Source organism: Daphnia pulicaria, chromosome 3 (genome assembly GCF_021234035.1).
Source record: "Daphnia pulicaria isolate SC F1-1A chromosome 3, SC_F0-13Bv2, whole genome shotgun sequence".
Lineage (NCBI taxonomy): Eukaryota > Metazoa > Arthropoda > Branchiopoda > Diplostraca > Daphniidae > Daphnia > Daphnia pulicaria.
In genome coordinates, this window is record NC_060915.1 from 11266454 (window position 1) to 11283651 (window position 17198).

The 17198-nt window shown below is 42.2% G+C and overlaps 1 protein-coding gene across 3 annotated transcripts in view; it reads right to left on the reverse strand.

Annotated features, from left to right (window-relative positions):
* LOC124328724 overlaps window positions 1–17198 on the reverse strand; it is a 32997-nt gene that overhangs the window by 15140 nt on the left and 659 nt on the right. The window contains exon 1 of one of the 3 annotated variants that reach the window (XM_046787547.1): window positions 590–955. The exons of the other annotated variants lie outside the window; for them this stretch is intronic. The gene's annotated coding sequence lies outside the window, so the exon portion shown is untranslated. Of the gene's footprint in view, window positions 1–589; window positions 956–17198 lie in introns of those variants that run through there. 3 annotated transcript variants of the gene reach the window in all.

Consider the following 17198-nt stretch of genomic DNA (forward strand, 5'->3'; position numbering starts at 1 on the left):
CATCTCTCCCCCCCCCCCCTGTACTTCTAAATCTGGATCCTTAAGCCCTTAGATATAATATATTGTACAGGAGGAAAACAACAATGTCTGCTGGGGATTGGCGAGAGGGAAAAGAAGTTCAAAAGAAAATGGAAATAAAGTCCAGTTTCACTGACATACGGCCAAGGCGTAGGATTTGGCCGCAGGTTTGACCGTCTGGATAATACTAAGTCCAGCTAGTCTGGGCCTACGTATAGTCCAATCTCTGAGAGGATGTCGCTGACAAATAATAGTGTCACCAGGATCAACAGCCATGGGAAACGCAATCCATAATTTATGATGCACGTGTGCTGAACATATAAATATTTTTTTGAAAAAAAAGGAAAGAGAAATAGAAAAATAATTGGTGTCCTCTCTGCTGAATGGCGCAAGCGGAAAAGCGATCATTAAATTTTCGCTCACTAGTCTTTTGTTGCCATATGTTCAAAACTTGAAGACATTTTCCCATTTTCAAATTAAATAATCAAAATGTGGCCATACGATCTCGCGCAATCAATATGCAAATCGTTTCCGTACAGAAATAAAAACCTTTCATTCGTTTTTCAATTACCTAAATGGTCGCCGGTGGTCAGTGTGTTTTGTTCAAATCATGACGTCCTTTGTGTCTGTTGAAATTCCGCGAAGAACACCCGACGGTTGTTTTGGCGACGACAGGATTCTATTACACACTAATGCACGCTTTCAAACTGTTGATTCATCAGGGAAAAAAAAAGAAAGAAAAAAGCCCGCCAATTGTTTGAATGAGTTATATAATCGACAGGGGGTGAGGAAGAAGAAAAAAATCTGCTGCGGATTTGTTAGAAACACGACAACCGCGCAAACCGGAATCGACTTTCTTCCAGCAAGGGCGAGAAAGAAGTAATCATTCGTATCCTAGTTTTGGTGGGATGCGGAACCGTGCAACCTGAAACTTGCATTCGCCACAGACGTCAACATACTGGACCCCTGTGCGACTAGAGGCAGGGATGTCCTTTTCGACTGGGGGGACCAGCAGCAGCAGCACGCATGTCTACTCGCGGCCGGGTGCGTTCGCTTTTGGCGCTCATCCGGACCGCCTTCATCGCAACTGACGGGGTCTCTAACGGTCGTGCACCATCACCCGCAGACTGCGCGTTTCCTTCCCAAACAGGCAAACAAGCATCTGTATTGCTCTATATTAGATTCCGAAAGGCGGCGGCGGTGGTTTCTTCTTCTATTACAGAAACTATCCATTGATTTTGGCTTCCCTTCGACCTTTGCCGGAGGTGATATCATTGGATGGTGTGCAGTTTCACCCCGAGTATAAGCAAGCGGTGATTTATCATTTGATGAAAATGTTAATAGCCAAGTGCTAAGTATATAAAAGCGCAAGATACGGGGGTGGGGGTTGGGCCGCTGGAACTGACGTCTTTTAACGTCGATTTTTCATCCGTTAAGCGAGGGGGGAGTGAAACACAAAAAAGTTTAAGTTGATTCATCTTAACTATAGCGCGAGTCTTACTTTTGGGGGGAGGCCGATTTTGGTGGAACGGCTTTAATCTTTTTCCCTCCCCAAAACAGTTTGAGAGAATGTGTAATCAATTCAACAAGACAAGGGATCGAACAAAGTCATCTCAACAAGATGTTTGAATACGGCCAAGAATGGCGCGAGGGTTTATTCGCCGGCTCTGGGCAAACTTATCAGCGACGGTCGGGTTCCCAAGCAAACGACAACAGCCCACACACACACACACAAACCCGTTCAGATTGAATTGAATTGATTTTTTTTTTCTCTTTGTTTTGTTTTCTCCGCGAAGAGGTGGGGAGGGACAAATATAGCGGCGGCGAAAAGAGAAAGTCGAGACCGATTGTTGATTCAATCGATCGCGAATAACAAGAACCTTGAAATTGAGGAGGAAAAAAAAACTCAAAATAAAAAATAATAGACCGGCGTGGGGCTGAGATTGTTCAGCTTTCAGCATACTAAGCGAAAATGCCCATCAAGTCAGTTTGATAGATATAAAACCCGTCAATCTGGAAAGAAAAAGACAAGGGCGAAAAGAATTGATCCAGGAATGGAAAAGATGGCATCGCCAAAAGCAAATAAATGCAAACAGTGGCTGTATAGTAGCGACATTTCCGGTTGCACGAAATGGCAAAGAAACCAAACTCGTGTCAATTTGCGGCGCGAACTAGCGATACCAAGTACATGGGAAGCGGAATGTGTGTCGAGGAATTACATAGGCTTCCAATACACGCTCTACCGCATTCTACGAATCGAAAAAGAAAAAAACAGAGGCCATACACAAACAGGCGAAATGTCTTCCACCGACTCCCACACTTCATTCATTTCGTCTGACACTTGGGGGAGAAAAAGAAAAAGGTGAGCATTTCGTCCGAATGGCAATCCACTGTGGCGCTCGGAATACTTTGCAACGATAAATTTTGCACAAGACAGGATCAGGATTCTAATTCTAGATTCAGCGGAAAATCAAATATTCATTCGATTCTGGCCCAGTTCCCTTTTTTTTTCTTGCAATGAGCTCGACCAATCAGCATCCGGGATATCGCATAGAAATGAAAGGGGGAAACAAAAACCAGCCGGAAACCGAGAGAACTAAGTGCAATGGCGAAAGATCAATGTTTGAAAGATACGGGAAGATACGGGAAGATACGGGACGTGGTGTGGGAGTGTCGGCGCCAGCGTGCGTCATTCCCTATGGAAGACGTGCTGTTTCAGCAAGAATAGAAATAAAGGGGTGCCAACAGTACGTAGTCCCAAAAGGGAGGCAACCACCATCATCCAGCACCTTGTTTGCACCGACGGCGCCATAGATAAATAGAGCGAGAGAAGCCGACAAGAAAAAAAAGGGCGAGATAACTCGATAAATACAATTATTTAGTTTTCTTTTCGTTCTACCCGTTATTCACGAGAACATTGAATCATGGAACCTATTGGATGGGCGCGATTCCATCGGCTTCATTTATCACCATCATCTTCAAGAAACCCTTCAACAAGAGCAAAGAGTAGGCTGCTAGTCGCAAGATAACAAATAGAATACTAGAAAAAAGAACCTGCTCTTCGTTTGCTGTCGGCTCTCGTGCAAAAAGGGAGTGGGCGAGAAAATAGGAAATCTGATAGCAGACATGGAAGCGTGTAGGTTTTCTTATTATACGGTTTGACTGACTCTGAAAGTGAGGCGATGGACAGTGGAAGTGACGTCATGAAACCAATCGACTTCCCAAGCTTCGTCCCTTCAATCTCCCACGATTCTATCAGAAGAGAAAAAGGATTGCAGACAGATGGACAGTCGCCTTTCCCGAGTGTCGACACGTGCGCCCGGCTACGCATTTGTATGTGTGGCAGCGGTCTATTTATTGTTGTCGAGTGAGATTATGTCTGCAAACGAATAGAAAAATCGTCTGTCAACCAGCCCACGGTATATATACACGAGCCTGACTTTTGCAAGATTTCGTTTACCGTCCAGTCGATGTGAGGAGACCGACCCCCGCCCGTTCTTTGTCACTCGCCTTTTTTCTTTCTTTCCTTTTTTTTTTTTTTTTGTTTCCTCTTTGTTCCTTTATCTACCCATTCATCTCATTCAGGCGCAGTGTGGATGCGGCCGAAAGAGATGGAAGTCGCAAAGAATTGGGAGCTGAGAGACTTGTTACGTTCCCTGCAGGAGCCATGTCATCATCACAAATCGAGTCAGAGCAGCAGTGAGACTGCAAACTGTACGCGCCGCCGACTAACTTTATGGACATGGATTATGCAAGGAAGGGGGGGAGAGGGTTCCCGGAATTTGACGGCAAAGAAAGTTGAAAGGAAAGAAGTTCAGTTCCGTTATCAATTTCCGGTTGAAACCGCCCACAGCCCCTCAATTCCAGACGAAATGTGTGGGACCCAACTCCGACTCGACTGTCGAAACGAGCCAAATCGAAAATCTCATCAGACACGGCTATAGTAAAAGAATTTTCCCTTTTCATTTCAACTGAGATGAGTTGGATGCCCTTCTCTTTCTTCCCTCCCCTGTTCGCCTATTTAGGCATTCCAAATTTCAGAAAAAAAGACAGAATCGGCATCAAGTTTTCTCAGAAAATCGATACAAAGGGGGAATAATGCAGATAAGATAATTGATGTTGCTTTGTTTGATGGCAGGCAAAAGGTAAGAGACAGCAAGACGAACCAATCTTCCAAGAGCTGAATCTCTTGATTCACTTCCTTTCTTCAAACAAAATAGGCCCCATAAGTATAGAGTTGCATCTCCAAGGTTTAAATACGAATAATTCAAACCAGTCATATAGCATCGGTATCAAAGATTCATTTGTCGGGTACGGCACTACCCTACTTTGACAGGTCCAGTCGGTACCTCCAGGACAGCTCTGAGAATTGGTACGACTGGCTGTGCATACGGATGCACACCGCGAGTTCTTCACGAGAAAAAAAAAACCTTTGTCCGTCTGGAATTCAATTTGAGGAGCCTGACGTGTTTTAGAAAGTTAGTCTAACCCATTCTTGTTTGATGTACAGTTGTACACGTACTCTGTACTACAAAAGTTCAAAGTTGCGTTGTTGTTGTTGGGTTTTCTCCGACTCGGTCGATGGCTCGATGCCTGTAGTCCTAGTCGGAACTTTTTATCGATCGATCCCGTAACTTACAACCTGTATTAGGCATTCAAGTGCAGCGCGCACAAAAACCCTTGATAATAAATTGGGACCCACATGCCTCTATATATGCTGTTTTATTTTACTTTTTTGCCGACAGTCTCCAACGTCGAGTTGTTATCGTACAGCTTAACCTTTTCCCAACATTTGTGGGCGGTCCGCTTAGCACTGGTTGCTACAACAAGTGACACCAGAGACGGAGAAAGTTGGAACTTTATCGTCCCGACGAGCTCGACAGCAACATTTCACCGTGTTTATGCTGCGCAAATAGCCGAATTTGTTGTGCGGACAAATTAAACACGAGTAGACGCACATAACGTTGTGTTACATACAAACACACACACAGACAGACTAGATGAACGGGATAGGGAAAGGAGAGAATAAAAGGGTAAGACGTCTCTAGAGAGATCCATACCACCCTGAACTTGAACCCACTCGTCGAAGGATTATACAAAGCCAGACCACTACACTGCTGCCCGCATGCTCCTTACATAAGTACAGATTCATATTTGAAGACGCAAGCGATTTGTGAGCTTCTTTTCAAGCGGCGAGTGCATACGTGTGTTATTCATGTTTACCGATTATTAGACCGGAGAAGATATAAGGTTCTTTTGGCAACTCACCGAAGATATCAAGGGGCAGCTGTATTGATGTATTCTCATTCCAATCAAGGGACTTATTGCTCAGCAGTTCCCCCAACATCCATTTCTGTGAAGTGATTTTGATAAAAAACATTCCGACCAACCAGAAGCCATTCCCAATGTATTTAAAGCGCCCATCATTGGAAACCGAGTTTGAATATGACGAGGGCAGCAAGGCTGTGAATCAAAGGGAGTCGGGAAAAGCTACGGTAACTTTGTCGTCGTCGCCCCCTCTTCAAAGCTGAAATTTCATCGCTCAAGTCAACAGCGCACAAAAGTCTGACGCGCAAATCAACTTACAGATTGTTTGGGCGGCAATCCAATGACGGAATGAACAAAACACGTCGTTACTAATTTATTTAGATGAAATCAACACCTATTGAGCAGTTCCTATTTTTCACGTGATCGGATCACAAGTGCCCAGATAAAAAGATTCTCCTTTCAACGCAATGAAGAAGATTGGCGGAAGTCGAAAACGGCACTTGTCAGATCCGCCTTTCTGTCGGTCTTACACGTGCTGGAGACGATTACTTTTTTTCAAAAGTACCGCCATATGTTGGTACTCACGGTATAAACAGTCAAGAATGAATGTGGCGTTTCAAAATGATTTACAGTTATGTTTCCAGGAATATTTCAGAAATGTGGACAGCCGAGGGAAATTGTGAATGAACAAATTGCCGAAATGGCCGCAAGTGCAGACAGATCGCTGTGTTACAAAAAGGAGGGTGGGGGCGGGGGCGTAATTGTCATCTGCTTTACGATTTTTGCATACTTGCTGATTAGATTCATCAGCCGTCTTTCCTTCGATCTGTCGCAACCCGTTTGATTGAATCTCGTTACTCGGCTGAGTAGAAGGCGGATCCCTTTACCTCAAGAGTTCTCAAAATTCTCAAATCATCCGAAAAATAGGCCGCATTAATGAATCTTCATCGTGAATGACGCGAGCCATCCAACAGCGTTAGCGCTAAGACTTTTTAAAATCCCAAAAGGTCAATTACAAGCTCAACATCCCAGCGAAAAGCCTGCTGATTAAGCTCTTTCCAACACCCCGCTGACGAGGCATAGGAAAAGTCTACACCGAAGGGGTGACCAATTTACACGGGAGTGACAAACGGGAGTGACAAACGGGAGTGACAACAGAGAAACACACGAGTCTACCGTCTCGACACCAGAGTTGTCGCCATCTTTTCCCATTTGCAACTCCGAGACGGCTGACATTTGCCAAAGTAAAGATCGTTACAAGAGATGGCGTTTTACAAGATATCAGCACGGAATCATGTCACTTGATTCTGTCACTTTGATTACACTTGGGTTTACACAGTTTTCAGCCTCCAGGGTCGAGAAACACCAAGTCGAAATTAAGTTTCCCATGCTTGCATACAAACTCTACTGTAAAGCAAATGTCATTCGTGTTCCCATCGAATCAGAATCCCGACATTGAATTCCCTGCAGCCAACCACTTGGCGGACGTTACACGCATCGTTGGACATCGCATTCGGAGATTCGGACCAATGACGAGCATTGGTATACCATGGATGATTATGAGACGTGCATGCGTGTGTTAATGCTTTTAATGGCGATCAGATAGCAGAACAGTCTGACGACATTAGTGGCTGCTTCGGAACAGCGTGTTAATTGCAAGTAACGATACAAACTAAGCGGAAAGGACGCCAAACATGGGCCTCTTGATTGGCCGGCTCCAAGTCCAAGAAGCTTTAAAAACAGCAAGACGTCAAAAGAAAGAAAGATAAATCGACAGAGCCGTTGTTACTGCTGTTGGAGGTTTAAGTGTTTCTAGTTAACCACCCGGTCGACTGAGAAATGGGAAAAAAAACTAAGAAACGCAAAAGGTATATAATAACCGTCAACTCATTTTTTCTCTTTAAAGGCTTTATTTTCTTGCCTGAATAGCCGTGGTGTGGGTACTTGAAGGCATGGCGATGATGCGTGCATGCGGGAACGTCGCATTCAGAGCAAAGCACCCGAAAGTTATTACCCGCTTTCTGCGCACTTACCAGTTACGACGTCGACGTCGACGACGACGACGACGACGACGGCGAAACTGGAGGAGTAACGAAACTATTCACTTTGATGTGCATCTACTGCTGCTGCTGTACAGTACCTCCACAAAGGCATTTAATATACAGAGAAGGTAGCCGCTGCTAGAAATGACAAAGTTTCGCATAAGTACAAGGTATTACGTAGTCTACCTGAGCTTCTCTGCTGGTTGTTTGCCCCCTCCCAAATTGTCTCGAATGCACCTTGGCTTATTCATCTACAACGATTATACGTAGCAAGCCTCAAGTTGCAATGGCTGCTGATTCCTAATCCATTTACGCACAGGAAACGTCTTCAAGCACGTACGTACGTTTCTCCATCGTGCCTCAACCTACTGGCATTTCCTTATTATCTATTGCGCGACGAAAAGATGCAAAAAAGAATAAACACAAAAAACTTGTTACTCGTATGAAAATGGGGATCGCTAAAACCAACAAAGAAAAATGATTAACAGAGGTTTTAAACTAATCAAATAATAGAGGCTGTGAGAAGTGTGGGTTAAAAGAGCTTTACAAGCCTCTTCTACGCACAGTATAATATATGGCAAGCGTTGATATTATACAGCGCAAAATTTACGTGACAAGTCGACCCAGGAATTTGGTTTAATCACGGAGAATTTATCACTGAAAAAAAAAAAAAAATGCCGAGGATGAAGTGAGACCAGGCAAAAAAAAAATTTAAAAAAAAAAAAAAAAAGAGTCTAGTGCTGAGGTTGACGCAAAGAAAATGAGATCACCCAGCTGCGGTAGCTGGCAGATGAAAAGATGATGTCTGTTTCGTATTAGCCGACAGCCCGACAGGTCTCTCGGCAAGAAGGTTTTGTCATTTTCTCTCGTTTACTCAACCGATCTATATAGCGCTGCGCCATATTATGTGTGTGTCTCTATAGGAAAGCATCGGTTTCGGGGGGAAAAAGGAAGAACCCGCACACAAGGGAAATCTGATTAAGTTCGTTTGGTATAATTACATTTTATACCATAAGACGGACATCCAGATGCTAAACAGAAAACTAATTTCTTGAAATGTATAATACCAATGATTGAAGAATATTGCAGTCTGCTTACATTTTCCCTCAAATAAGAAAAAAAAGTTGAAAAGTTTTGGGGAACTTTGACTCGAAAATAAACGAACTGGCTCGTTTCCAGCAATCAGCAAGCCCGCCCGCCCGCCATTTAATCAAACCGCAAAGAAGTAAAAAGCAATTTTATTCCCTGTAAATCCTAGCCTTTAATGGCTAAAACTGGACGTCACCCAAAGCCCAGACGTGTCAACCCAGACGGTTCAGATGGCAAATTTCACCGTTTAACTCGTGAGAAGAAGAATCGATTCCACTTTATTTTGACCAGTTTTGGTTGGCGGAACATTGATCGTATAGCCAAGACTCGGGTCTCAATCATATTGCATGATTGATTTTGTGGCTGGGCGGAAATGATGGCTCTAGCATCGTGATTGATTCGATACCATCTCACGAAGCCGCTGCTGAAGGGCTCGTCATTTAAGCAGATGCTCGAGATGATTAAAAAAATAAGCGGTTTCTGTTGTTTGTTGACTTTGTGGCTAAAAATGGAATCACGTGTCTCACTTTTTTTTAGCGACGAAAAATAAAGAATGAAGGGGATATCATTTTAAAAACACAATTAAAATGTAAATTTCTCAATCACGTGTCATGTGTTTTAAAAATTTCGATGCCCAACTAGTTGAGTGTCGCAGTGACGTTGCGTAATTGTCAATTAGGGAGAATCACGCAAAGAAAAAGCATCATAACACGAGTGCCTCCAAAGAGCGCCAGAAATGAAAGAACACTATAATATACGCTTCTCTTTGAAGAAGGTTTCGCGATGAAGTTAGCGATACAGAAATTAGTAATGCATGAATGGTTTTGGCCGGATTCGTGGGGAAAAAAAAATTGATAAGCGGTTTACCGGTACCGACGCCAGACACCATGCTCTTAACATACTTCAGTTACGCATATTTTAACGCAGACGCTGTAACTAACACTTGCATTAATACATCACTGGTCGTCCTGAGCCATGTAGCATTTCTTCTTCAGCAACCACGAACTGAACGCTCCATTACCAATCCGGAAAGGGAAAAAAAAACAGGATTTGCTTTGAATATTTTCTCCTCTCTACATACTGTACAAAATAAAATTCTGTAAAAAAAAATAGATGAGATATGAATCAGCTGAATGGACAAGGACGCCCACGACGTTCATTTCGAATCAAACGTAGCAGAAAAAAAAACATTACTGACAGCATTTTCAATCACGATCCTGATCTCTTTCATTCTACCGTACAGAATTAAGCTGGAACATGGATCGATGATACCGGTTTTTCGTGCGTTGGGTACCTGCTATATATTCAGCGTACGCCATAAGTAGCTTTGCTCCGTTTCCTATACGCTGTACACTTCATCATTCAGAGGTGGTTTTCTACTAGTTCCAACCGGAAACGCGTAAGACGATCCGAAGAAAGAATAGTTAACTTGGATAGGGGACAGAAGTGTAGCATACAAACGACAAATAAGACGAGAGGACAAGCGTGCAACTTCTTTCAAATGAGACACAATAGCTACTTGAGCCTTGTTAGTACGAATGTGACGCATATATGACACACCGACACATCTGTGAAACGAATTCAAGTCTGTTACTAGTGCAAATAACAAAAAAGAAAACGAGGCCATCGTTGCCAAGCAACACGACTTGAATGGAAAAAGCAATATGCAGCACACGTCTTGCCTCTTCTCTTTTCATTCGCAATCTTTAAACTTTTACCATGTCGAAGAGTAGTGGACAACATGCTATACATGGCGACGAGTGAAATGAAATGCGATACTATTAAATGTGAAAATGAAACGTGATACTTTTTAAAAAGGGAAACGAAATCAAACCGTCACTCACTTAGTCACTAACGGTAATTTGACATTGTGACAAGCTCTTTGCTTACATCATCTCCGTTTAGGCTTCTCTCCAACGATTCTCAATGCCTGCCGTATTCGGAGATCCAACATCCTTGCCAAAAAATAGGGCGAATACCACAGGAAAGCCCGTCGCAACCGCCCAGGTCCATCCTCTGACTTAGACGTCGAATGGCTGTTTGATTGTCAGCGACTTCCTAGTTATGTCAGGATGTCGTTGTCTATTAACTTCGTTCATGACGAGTGTCACCGCGATTCTAAGAAGAGACGAACGCAGGGCCAAACCCTCCCTCTGGGCGAAAAAACAAGTTTCAGCAAATCTCAACAGCTCCACTTGACACATTCGGTAAATATAAAAGAAACAGTGTTCCTGCTGCGCGTCATTCAGTTTAAGTTTGTGACAGGAGGAGAATGGACACAAATGTGGAATGGCAACTAAAGCGTTTTCAGAGTAGAAAAAGGGTTACAAAAACAATAGTTGCCATGGTAACGTTATTGGAGATAAAGTCTCTTTTGTTTTTTTTGCCTACACAACTCATACTGCGCGTTGTTGTATATCGGGTGTTGTGTTTACCAACTAAAATATCGAACCGTTATATATAGTGTGCCAGTTTTTGTACTAGCAGGGAAGAGTTGACAAAAAGAAGAGATTGCTTCGCCAGTTGGTGTGCCGGAGATTATTACACATCGAAGCAAACACGCACGAAGCTTATTTCAAGGCTCCTGTACATCCATTTGGTCAAAGAAGCTGGGACTATAACGATATCTAAGTACTTGCGAGCTTTGCCGTACAACTCTCAATTGCTATATGGTTCCCCATACCTTGGCCAGCACTGAATAAGGTCGCTCCGTCAAAATGCGTCATTTGACCGACTGCCGCGCTATTTTGAATCCCATTATGACAACTTGGCGGCAGGCGACAGGAATTCGGGATTGACAAGGACATGCCAACCATTTCCTATTTTGGGTGCTTCGACTCGCGAAATTTCAATCAGAAATCACAGTGTGCTGTTCCGGCCAAATTCCGTTCGTAGGCAGCAGTTCAGCTATCAAATTGGCCTTGCATGCATTACGATCCTGAGAACTACATTTCAAATCGTGTTGGGTGTTTATTCTGATTTATTCAAGCGATCGGTTGTGTGTGTGTCACGTTGCGATTGTTGGCTGGCAACACTTGGGTAGACAAACGTGATGTTCAAATGATGCAATCAACCGTACAGACGACTCGGATAAGCAGAATGACTGTATTTGAAATGGATCTTTTTGTTCCCAGCCAATAATGCAGAAGACTGACGTCAGACATTGACCAACAGTGCCTTGGAGACCTTTTTCTCAATTTTCCCGCATCCATTTAAATCCAAACTCTTATCTACTGTACATTTCACAGATGGCAACAAAATACCCAATGGGATTTCCGGGGAAAAAAACGTGGAGGAAATGGTCGAAAGAAAACGAGTCCTCCGACTTCACTAATGCTGAAAGATTATAGAGGCATATAATCTATCACTGACAAAGAAATGGAAAATGTCGCAACGTCAAAAGGTACGAATCGTTCAAATTCACATGCGTCTGCCATTTTATTTTTAGAACGCAACGCCATGGCATCTTAGCATTGACTCGAGACAAACAAGACCAAACCGAGTGGAACGGAAATATTACACGCAAACAAGGAGTTTCCGGTTCGTCAAAAAATCATGTTTTTGTTGATCGAATCGATCGAATCCAAGGAAAAACATGAATGGAAAACTGAAAAAGCAACAAAGTAAAAAGAGAATCAACCATACAGGTAATTTTTACAATTCAGCTTTCAATATTACCTGGACTTGCTCGGTCAGGCTCGAAAAAGTTCTATGATTGTGGTTGCCTCGTGAAGAAAGAATTCGATAGAAAGAAAACGAGTGAATAGCGACAAAAAAGTATCTCGATGCGACTGAAACGACACCTGCGCCAAGTTGTTTGATTCGTCGGAATCAATCAGCAATTGTGCAGCGTGGAGGGTACAATCAGTACAATCAAATCAATTGTTAATCCTAGTGTCGATTAATAAGTTAACGAATTATTGTTCTCACATCAAAAGGAGCTTTGTGAGCCAATTCTCAGATGCCAAGGCTGCGGTGAGTTAAGTTGCATTCACTGAGGTCAACTGTCAACAGTCAACACACTGTACCTTGACTTGAATTGATTCCGGGGTGTGCTTTTTTTTCAATTCGAGGTACATCCCAGCCACACGCATGTGTACTCCGATCTTTCGCTCATCCGGACCGCCTTCAATCAATTCACGCGCTACAGTTTACTGCCGGCCGTGCATGATCGCTGACTTTGTCTCCATCCTCTAAATCTCAGCTATTTAACGCCGAATGCCATTTCGCCGATCAAATTCTTTAAACCGTATTTTCTTTTGACTGCTAAACAAACAATGGTAGGCCTTGGAACTTGGATAAAATAAAATAAAAAATAAACAAAAAAAAAACAGGAAGATTGACGGAACAAGTCCCTCAATCAAATGAAAAGTGTCTGTGAAATCGAAAAAAAATCACACTAGGCTTCATCCGATGTTCCTAAGCAAATAACAATAAAAATTGTCCAGGTTGCGGAAATTCATTTGAACTTTTCCCTCCTCCAACGCGCTCAAACGGTTCTGGGAATTTCAAATTGAGGTGCTGCCGAATAAAGAGTGGCTGCGAGATTGTTGATTCCATCGATCGAGAATATTCACTAAACACCAAAATAGACAGTGGTGGAAATCTTAAGCAATAAAAAAAAGGAGCCTAAAAATCGTCAGAGTACGGCAAGCGCTGACATACAATCGGCTTAAGTTTATGTTGGGTATCAAATGTTAAGACGCAATATGAAGTGGCCAATTTTACACTTCGGGGAAAAATTAATTGGAATTATCGATCTTGACTAGAGCACTACATAAAACGATGTTATGTTATGTTATGTATTACATTTATATAGCGCCTTTTCCATAACATGATCAAAGGCGCTTCAGTTTATCGAGATGTATTATACATCATAGTATATTTAACGTCATGATTCTTGACACTATTATCAAGAATCTGTGCTGTGCTGCCATTACAGGCGCGACTAACAATTTGTTTGACGGGTTCAGCTATAAAACGATGCGTCTGAGCACGGCACATATCCAACAAGTTCGTCGGAATACAACAAAAAGAAAAATCCCATTGAAATATTTCTCTTTGTGCTGCCGTCAAGAGCATAATCACTGATCTGACACGTATTTGCGGTAAGAAACAAGCGAGGGACTGAGAGTAGAGTTACATATTAAATCATTTCCGTTATTTCCACTTGAACGGAGAAAGAAGAGGATTCAGACCCTGAAATGTTGACTGACGCCCACCATTCAATTTTTTCTGGAACGAAAAAAAAAAAAAAAAAAAAAATCTTGAACTGTCAGGCGACTGACATTTCGGAGAGCCGTAAATCGATGGCGTTCTAAAATTAAACAACATTCCACATTAAATTCAGAGGGTGAATAAAATATTCATTCGTCTCACGTCTGACTGAATAACCCGAGGGCTTCATAGTGTGGAAAGGCAGGTGGACCGGCAACTCGTATTAACAGATATACGAAACGAGACATAAAATAAAAATCAATGTCTTGGAAAAGGTCGACTGCAGTGTGCGACATTCTTGCAACGCAGACACACGCAGTTCCCAGAATAATAATAAAAAAAAAGGGGAGCAGCAGGAGCCCCATAGGGCATCAGCTATTGACATATCTGGGACTATGTTTACTCTAGCTATGCGTACAAAGAATGGGGGGGGGGAAGTCGTGAAAGAACTAGCCCGTTGCTATTTTTGCGCTTCCGCTGGCTCCATTCATACCAGGCATTATTAAGATTGAAAACATTCACTTTACTTTACTAGTAAACTTTTATCTTTCTGGACGCCACCATTGTGAGTAATGCAACTCAAAGCAGGAGCAAGTTATTACAAATTTACTGAATGGCAAATGAAAGCGAAAAGAGTAATGAACAGGAAAAAAGAAAAGTTAAAAGAAAAGAAACGTAGAGGATAAACAAAAGATTTCATTCTGATACGACTGCCAGGAACAATAAATGATGATGATGATGATAGGACTCTGTTGACGTCACAAAACCAATCGCCTACGACGTATCCAGTTCGCCTCTCAAAAACATCAAACGTGAAGAAAAATTCGCATAAATGGACAATTGGAATCCCGCCCTTTCTTGTATTCACTTTTGTTTCTTCCCGATTAGATTAAGTGTCTAAACGCAAAATTAATGATACGATATCTACGTCGACTGCTTTATTAGTGAGAAAGGAAGGGGGGAAAAAAAAACAAGATGAATTTAATAGAAGAGTGATATTGATAAGAATTCAATTCTGTTCGTGCGCTAAGACATCATTAAACAGGCAAGCGTCGTTATCTACCAGCAACCGCTAGAGCGGGAACAAAACGTATAATGAAACCCAGCTTATTCCTTTCATCTGTCTATTCGTCGCATTCAAGAGTGGAGTGGACTTGAATCGAAAGAGATGGAAATCCGTGAAACTCTTTGCGGATTACAAATGAAAGATAAAATTTCCCGTACCACCACTAGATTGTATGGCCACTCCAGTAGGGAGTCTAATCTCATCATAATCCATCTCATCAGCAGAATCTGAATGAGACGGGTAAAGAAGAGGGGGATTTCGTTCCTATTCCTTCATGCCTGTCGTTGTCTTCATTACTCTAGCATGAAGACGAGTTTTTCTCTATTGCATTCAGTATGTTTTTCATCTTCATCCAGAACTGATGCCGTGAAAATAGCCGGAATGATGAAAACTATAAATACAACAGCGATGAAAACTCTTTTTTTTTTTTTCTTTTTTTTTTTTTTTTTTTCAGATCCTGGACGGAGAAATAGAAGAAACCCAGTGAAAAAAAAGGGGGGAAGAAGAAAAGAATGGAAACAAGCCTTCCGGCAGTAATGATCCCTTAGGTTCCGACGACGAAATGCGCTGAATACCGCCGACATGGGCCTGTCTGTGCATGTAGAAACTGTTAGGCCTATACATCATTCAACAGAGTTCACCGACAAACGCACAAAAGAGACAGATGAGTACCGAAAAAGAAATTCTCTCTAATTGATTTTGCAATAGAAAAGATGAAACAAGTTTGTTTGACTATCTAATTTCACGAGCGGACTATTTTTCTTTTTCAGACAGTCAAAATAGAATCATCAGCCCCCACTCAAGTGACCCCAACATCCATAATGCAGAAGAAGATTCTTCCTCACAATTGTTCTGCAGGCGCGGTATAAGAAAGAGGCCTACGTCATTTCTCCAGCTGCACTTGTTATTCTATAAACAGCAAATAGGTGCTGCGTAGAAAAGCTGTCTCCCTTTTTATTGTTCTCCCTCTGCATTCGCATCAATTCAATTTCGAGAGGCCGTACTGAACTGTTCTGACAAGTTCGTCTAACCTATTTTGTTGGTTGTACAAAGTTATCAAAAGTTGTTGCCGGTTTTTTCCTTCCCCCCTCAGCTGGTCAATTCCCTGAAAAACACGACAGACGGTCTTTTTCTTTTATCATTCTTTATCGATTGCTGCCATATATTTATACAGCCTCCATTACATGCCGTAGTAGTTGAGAAAGGCCGAACAAAGAATGCGCAGACCCGACGCCAAGTCTCACTGTCTCATACTAAAACGAGATCTGTGTCCTAAAAAGAAATTCGCGGTTTGAGACATTTACCGCCAATCTACCAAAGTGAATGGCGGGACTTTTGCGGAAAATAATCTTATTTCCTGTCTTGGCTTTTGTGGTGGTGAACCGTTGCAATATTTAGTGCGGAAAAAGAGAACATGGACCGGAGATGAACCAAGCTCGACGACATGTGGAAGGTATAGTGGCAGGCACATATGGATTCGTTACACAAAAGACCAACAACTTTTGCCATGGCAACCGAAATAAAAAGAGAGAAAAAAGGTCGACAGAGAAACGCGACAGCAGCAGCAGCAGAACTATCCTTTTCTAGTAACTTGTAGGCATTAATTAATCATGTGCATTGGTTATCGGATTAAGAATTCTTTGTAATTTAAACAGAAAGTAGTAGACGGTAGACTGTAGACGTACGAGTGCATTATTCGTATCAATCAAGGAAACTTCTTCCGTAACCAAGCATCCATCCATCCATCACTCAACTCGGGGATTAATTCTGCATGAATCAGTAATGAACAATTCCCAGCAAACTTACGGTATAGTTTGTAACTATTGTAGGGGGAAACGACCAGCAGAACCCTACGTTGGTAATTGAAATGACGATTCTTGGGAAAAAATTTCGGCTCTCTTCTTTGATGCTGTAATTACTTCCTAAAATTATAGTCATTGTACTCGGTTGGAGACTGTCGAGCAACAAACCTAAGTCAAGGAATTGAAACTTTCGGAGAGCGATGATTTAATAACGAAGTGAACTAATTATCTCTAATTACATCCTCAAAAATCAAGAACTATTGTAACATTCCACCACATGTCATCGAATTCGGGCATAGTTTGTATCCAATATCAAGACGACAGCAGGCATAATTTGGTGCATTCTGACGATGATAGGCATTCTTTATTAAACGTTTCGTGGTTGGGCCGAAACAAAGGAAAAGAATTCATTAATTAAGTCAGCAAATCAAGCCTACTTTGAAAACATTTTTCAATAAGCTACGAGTTTCGTTTCGTCTTTCGTGGGCTGAGGGGGGGGGGATGTCAGCGATCTTGGAAACAAAAAGCCTAGCCTCTTGAAAACAGAAAACACACGTCTTTGTTGTCTAATCGTATTTAATTGCGTTGAAAACAGAATAACCTGACAAGCTGTCCCTCTAAATTGAATCGTGAACGACAGGGTTGCCATGAAGTCGCCCAGCAGTAGGAATACACACCGAAACAAATTAACTGAAA